The sequence below is a fragment of the Meleagris gallopavo genome, chromosome 1 (genome assembly GCF_000146605.3).
Source record: "Meleagris gallopavo isolate NT-WF06-2002-E0010 breed Aviagen turkey brand Nicholas breeding stock chromosome 1, Turkey_5.1, whole genome shotgun sequence".
NCBI classification, from domain to species: Eukaryota; Metazoa; Chordata; class Aves; order Galliformes; family Phasianidae; genus Meleagris; species Meleagris gallopavo.
In genome coordinates this window covers 44,842,822-44,849,851 of record NC_015011.2, presented here as the reverse complement: position 1 = coordinate 44,849,851, position 7,030 = coordinate 44,842,822, and the positions used below count along the sequence as shown (strand labels likewise).

Genomic DNA, 7,030 nt, shown 5'->3' with positions numbered 1-7,030 from the left:
GCTTGCCTTTTTTGTTTTTAAGGGAAATGTCACTGTTTTATTTTTCATGGGTATTGCACCACAGAGACCAAAAGTATATGGGCTTCACCACTGTGCCTTCATTTGTAAGTTCTCCTGTAGCTCAGTATACGACTGTTCTTTACTACATTGGCTTATGCAGCTTTTTCCTTTTCAATTTTCTTAGCATTAGTTCCTACTGTACAGCTCAAGACTAAAAATAAAGGATAAAATGACAATAAAGGCTCCCAGGGAAAAACAAAAGGGAGGAAACATGAAAAGGACTTGAGAAGAAAAGGGTATAAAAGCACAAAGTACAAAGGAGCCTAGAGTTGAAAAGATTATAGAATTATGGAAAAAAAAGTGCTAATGTAATCTTAAAAAAAAAAAAGAAATAATTCAAATGAAAAGCCATCAAAAGGAAGATAAAAAGGAGGAACATTTAAGAAAAAACGGAGATATTTTTAGACAGCCTGCTTAACCTGAGGGGACAGCCTTCAGGAAAGCCAGATGTAGTTTACTGAAATTATTATCCTAATAAAATGTGTAACAGAACACAGAGCACCATAACAACACTTCTAATGGCAAACACAAAACCATGTTCTCCCTCTCCTTTCATAATGCCTTTATTCTGAATAGATCATGAGCACAGCTTTCACACCAGATGCCGGCATTCCCAGTTTGTTAATTCTCTGGGGAAATAATGTCCGCATGGCTTGTCTTTATTTTCCTATAATGGACACTGAAAACTTGAAAATTCCCACCTAAAAAAGGTGCTTACTATTTTGGGACCTGCCATCACTGAAGGGGAACCTGCTATGAACCAGCAATCCTCAGTGGGTAAACTAGTGACCTGGCGGTTTTGGCCAAAAGGAGTGACACAGGCAGCCCTGCCAGCTGCTTCTAGTAGGGAGGGAGCTGACAAACTGGCCTCTTGGCAAGAGAGGGTCCCATCTCTGTGCCTGCTGGTACATCTCAGGGCATCTCAGTGCTGGGTGGGCAGGCATGCGGCCGGTTCAGAGTGTTCCCTAAGTCTTCTGTGCCTGGGCAGAGAGATGGGGATGTGGCCCTGCAGGGTGGGAGCAGTGTTGCCAAGCTCTGCGTGCCCCTTTCAGTCGTCATACCCAACAGCTTTAATTACTTATGTGGTGCTCTTAGCAGGGTTAAAATCAAATAGTCACTCTGGTCAGTTCAGCTAGCTAAAATGCTGTCATTAATTTTCTATACAATCTCTTGTTATAGTGCTATATCTAGAGCTCAAAAGTCTTTTTTTTTTTTTTTTCCTCTCATTCCGAGCCTTATTTACAGCAACATCTACCCTTCCTAAAATTATCACATTTTGATTGGAATTTGTTATATTTCTTCTCATATCAGAAATAACCTGTTCTGAAACAACTTTAAAAAAAGTGTTAGTCTTGTGTCTAATATCATTTAATGTAAAAAGATAAAAGAGTGAGAATTCTCACTGGTAAAGACAGTCTGCATCTCCCACTTCATTTCACTGGTGCCCAGGTATAAATCAGTTGAAAAGGCAGTTAGATATGTAAGCAAAAGAAACATTCATCAAAGACTACTAAACACAAAGGTGCAAAATTAGTCTTTGTCTTAGAAAACCAGTAAGCTAAGTCTCTGGGACTATTGGAAAATGAAATACCACTCAGTTCTTAGTTTGCTTTTATTCTTGCGTTTGACCATATGGAGCTGGTCTAGATGCACCACTGGAGATGGCTTGGCCATTTTTATATTATAAAACCAGAGCACAAAGAACCAAAAATATCTTTTTAATGTATGTGTCATATGCAGATTTCTTTGATATGAGTTGCGTCAGAAACCAAGTGCCAGATTGTCACTGCTTGACACACCATCAACGGGAGTGAATGTGGAATCTATGCTCTACCTTGCAACACACAGCACTGTCTAGGCTGGGAAAAACATGGGCAATGGTGAAATGGAGAAACTCCTCATTAAGTCTTACCCTATCAAAAGCTGACCTAACCATTCCTGGATGGGGATAAGGTGGGAAAGCAAGGTTGAACCTAGACAGCAGGGAAATTAAAGGTAAAAAACAGACCACGGCCAAGCTGTCTTTGACATTTCTGATGTGTAAACCCCTATCAGTTCTGCACCTGTCTGCAAAGCCAAGAGTAGGCACAAAACTTCATTTCTACCCATGGTCTGATGTGGATGGTAGGCTGTCTCTGCCAAATCCAAGTGAGTAAGTCCTGAGAATGCCATTACTCCCTCATAGGGATGGCCTCAAACGTCTGACCTTGTCTTCGTTCCCCTCTCACTGCCCCTAACAAAGTAAAAAGCATTCGGACACCAATTTGCTAAGTCCAAATGGATCTCCCTGCAGTAGGAATTTTTCACTTATGGCTAGTTTTAATTATTTGTTTCATATTTTTATATTCATGGCATGTTTGTTGAGGAAATGCAAGTAATAAGGAAGCAAGGATAGAATAGGTGGAGCACAAATCAATCTTCCATTGGCAGAACAGCCCTCAAAACCATTTCATTTGTTTACAGAACTTCCCTGGTTTATCTCATTTAGGCTCAGCTTACTAGGAAGAAACAGTCTGTCACGTGTGGTTCCTGTGACCAAGATGTGCAATCAAACTGGCGCAGTAATGAAGACAAATCACACAAGAACATTCTGCACAGCCCATGAGTTGATGTATATTTGAATAACGTAGCTTATCAAATCTGCCTGAGAAAATCAGAGGTGGTTTGTGAAATGCTCAGGAATAGAAAAATATTCTGCTAGAAAAATCTTGCTGCTGATCACAGAAAGATCTTGTTAAGCTATTCTGCAATAAGTGGACCAAACGTGATGGAGAAGACAGTTTTTCCAAGAAAAAGGTGCCTTTCAGTACCAGAGAAATAAAGTATCACAGAATGAAAGCAATGAGAAGGTGTTGGCTAGTCTATATTTTCAGGCCTTCAAATGTAGGACTCCACCTACACATGTGAGGCTGTAGGACTGCAGCTCCTTCAGTTAAAAAAGATAGTCCTGTCTAATGGAATTAGTACAATGAATCTGTGGAAACGAAAATACATGAAGCATTTCCCAAATGTTCATACATATGGTTAATCTTAACTTAAAAGCTGAGTGCGTTACTATGACCTCTCTGTTCCCCACCCACTGCTTTCCCCGAGGGAAGCAACTCCTGTTTCCAGTGCTTTTGCACCTTCATTTAAACACATCTTAATGTTTGCTCCATTCTTCTTTAACAACATATTCTCCTTTATCTAAGTCTGAAAGTAAACTCCCCTGTGAAGGATGGTGTCAGTATTCCCCTCCACAACCTTCTTGTCTTTAAACACTAAAATTGTTGATACATGGCTCAGAATATGAATATTTGATCAAAATGAACCTTCAGTGATTCCAGAATTTTCACGTCCCCAAGCGTCTTTTTGGCAGATGGCCAGTAATCATCTACATTTTTTTCCATTTGGATCCACCTTGTTTCAGGTTTAATGCCCTTAGAATAGAACAACCATTATGGAAATTAGTTCGCAGCTGCTGTACATCAATGTTTAGAAAATTAATATTACCCACATTACACAGCACAGAAGCTGAATTTTAATGAAGCATGGAAACTATAAGCAAATTGACCTTTAACCTCATCAGAGAAATAGTCAAACACAACTTTATCTGAGAAAACTTATAATTTCCAACAAAATTCTCTGGACACAATAACAGAACTATGGTTTTTATCACTATAATAAAAGAATGAAATGCTTCATCAGATTACAGAAGACATAAGAATCTAAACTGTTATGTTTTCTTGCTGCTAAGCTTTAGAAATATTTTCTCTTAGACATATGACAATGGAAATTATAATGCTCGTAATAATAGACCTAACACATGAAGGGAAGTGAAGAAATATGCTGGGAAGAAAACTGATCTAGGCAGTCAGCTGAGATTTTCACTGGCTTAGGAGGTGCTCCCAGCCCATACTGAGAAGGCAACAGCACCAGTCCCTTGCTGCTTTTTGGCTGCTGGTTTCTTTGCTTTTCTATTCTTCATCACTGTTTTTTTTTCCTTTTTATTAAACTATCCAAAATGTTCAATTCAGACCTCTTTAATTTGAATAATGTATCTTCTGTTATATTTTAAGACAGTTGTAACTGCATCATAGAAATAACAGAAGGTGTAAATTTATTATCCTCAAGCAATGTATCATGGACATTTTAATTTCAGCTAGAAGCATTTGGTTAATGTATTTTTCTCTCACTTAAAAGAAAAAATAATCTGAGAAACCCACTTAGGAAAACTTGCAGGGTGTCATTCTGCACAGACTTTCTAAAACAAATTTGTAGCCTTATTAAAACACCCTCCTAGTGTGTGTTCCTGTGTGTGTTTGTGCAGGGTTGGGCTTTTTGTAAACATGTGTCAAAACTGCCAGTATAAATTTACCTTGAAGGTACATCCATAGTATAAATGGCAGGTAGTACAAGAAAGTCTGATGGAAAACTGCACAGATTCTAGGAGAGCTGTTTACCAGCGTTCAAAGTTAGAGGAACAGGTCTGAATGCTATAGCAGCCACATTAAGTTTTAACTCACACTCAGTTGGCAATAAAACAGCTCTAAAATTCTCAAAAATTAGTATTTTTTTTTTTTAAGTTGACTGGAAGACATTACAAGACTCAAATAACTAAAAGTAAACCGACTCACCTGGCTGCAGCATGAATCCAGCTCCATGCAAAAGGATTAAAATTAACAGGGCTTTGGAAGAAGGAGAAATTCTGCTTCTCATTTCCTTCAGACAAAATGCAGATTAGAAAACTGCAATGGAACAGAATGGGTAATAAAATAACTTAAAGGTCATCACATGTTGCAATAAACTGTAACCTAATTTATTCTTTTAATGCTGACATGAAGCTGCTGAAAGTAGAAAAGCAAGTAACTTTTTCAATTAATGTCAAAATCTCCCATTTTATTTTATAGGTTGTTTTACCCATTCTAAGTTAAAATGATGCTATATTATGGCATCATTTTATGAGCCCAAAGAGACATTTTGACATTTACCATAATCTCTGAGAAAGTCAGAAGCGAAACGGTTACGAAGGATATACCGAATAAAACACCCTGAAACAAAATGTAAGAAACATTACTTTATAAATAGGAGTGGTGATTAAAGTATTGTTTTTCCCCACTTCAAATGCAGGGGCTGTATTTACCTATGCCTTCTTAATACTCTCTGACACTGCCTTTGAAATAAAAGGCAAGCATCTTGCAAGAGAGACCTTTTAAAAGCAATAAAAATCCTTCCTCAGCCTTCATTTTTGTCTCATTATTTTACCTGCAACCATCTGACGACAGTTCAATGCAGGGGTATTATGGTTTTAAACTGCAATTTACAGACAGCTTCTGCTCCTTCCCGGAGCACCGCAAGGAAAGAGACGAGACAGAAAGGCTTGAATGGTTAGTTACACTTGGGAGCCGGTTCCTCCCAGCCCTCTTGTAGCCAGGTGCTTGAGCAGCTCGGGTTTCCTCCTCTTGCCTTCTAAAGGGCATTGCCTGTCCTGTCAGAGAGCTGAGGAGGCTGCGACTCTGGGAGGGCACTCTCTGTTGCAGGCAGGGTTTGGAGGTGCAGACAAATGGCTACAGCTGTGGCCGTGGCCCTGGTGCAGCCCAGCACCCTGGGCTAAGCCTGGTGGGGTGCTGCTGTCTGTGAAGCTTATCTCCTGAAAGAGGAGGACAAGGGAGGCTGTGTTTCATTAACTATTAATTGTTAAGTGCTGGCATGCTCTCAGTGTCTCTTTATTGTATCAGCAGCTGCTTCCAGGGACATGGTAGCAGTTCAGAGTTGACTAAGAGTAAACTTGACTCTTGGCTGCCAATGGAGGTGATGCATTTAAGACACAGGATGTTTGTGTGGAAGCAGTCAAGCAGAAAGGTGCATGGAAAGGTGCAAGTTAAAGCAAGGGCCCATGTTTCCTTAGGGGCCATGGATGTCAGTGTCTGTTTTCTATTATGCTCAGAGTCACCAAGTGTGTCAAAATGGCTCTGCTAAAGGTTTGAGCTTTCCCTACTGTGGGAGTGGGAAGTTCTGGGAGATGTGCAGGTGGTGGTGGGCACAGCCTGGCCCTAGGGCCAGTTTCTTTTTTGGGGGCTCAATGGCGCTAAGTTCTTGCAGAGTAAAGGAGCAGGCTAAGGGAGTGCCATCACACCTTCAAGATTTGAGGCTTGAACTCAAGTCAGGCAGAAAGAAATGCCTCAACTACTCTCTAGCATCACGGGAAGGATATTTAGCCACTCAGTGATGGAAATAGAACAAGGTGGAGAACCATCATCTCCCCATGCTGTGTTTCCTTTGGGGTTTGGTGTGGTGAGAGACCCTAGTCCATGATATGGCACCCAGGTGGCAGGCTGGTGTGGAGCAACTTGTCGAGCTGTCAGCAGCAATTTCCTTGGGGGATATAGACACTGCCAAGCAATAGAGAGTGTGGCAAAACCTGCATTTTAGACAATTTCAGCAGCAGCAAATTACCTGTGGCTACCTTATAAACCTCAGGTATTTTCTGCTCTGGTGGTGCTTTCTAGAAAGCCCTGAAAAAACACAGCTGCAACAAAAGAAAAGGGAAAAAAAAAAAAAAGAAAAGAAAAAACAGGAAGGTATGGGCTTTGCACAGCAAAGGGTAAATATTAGAAAATAGGGTATATAATTTGAGGTATAGGACTGGAATCCCCATTGATCTAACGAGCCTCACAAGCTGCTTTCTCCCTGTGTGTTAAATCACCAGATCCCTTCCCTGGTATACCTTGTAATATACCGCCAGCCAGTTTTCATCCTGAATGACACACTGCAAAATCTCCAGTAGGCCTCATTAGCAAGGAGTTTCCTAGCATTTACAGCCATGTGTTGGATTTAACTTGTATCTTACAGGCACGTTTTTCATGTCTTTGTTATGACTACAATGGCAATTTTGAAAGATTATACCAACTCCAAATGACTGCAGCTTTCTAACTGCTCCCAGGAAGGGGACAGCAGTCACGCTGTTTGAGGTCAGTTAGGAGACAACGTT

The 7,030-nt window shown here is 40.3% G+C and overlaps 1 long non-coding RNA gene across 1 annotated transcript; it reads right to left on the bottom strand.

The window, feature by feature from the left end:
- Window positions 1–438: 438 nt before the first annotated feature.
- Window positions 439–6,556, bottom strand: LOC109366742. The gene is made up of 3 exons (XR_002113290.1): window positions 5,305–6,556; window positions 4,677–4,787; window positions 439–3,479 (listed from the first exon to the last, which is right to left on the bottom strand). It is a non-coding gene; the product is annotated as an uncharacterized LOC109366742 (long non-coding RNA).
- Between the last annotated feature and the right edge of the window lie 474 nt (window positions 6,557–7,030).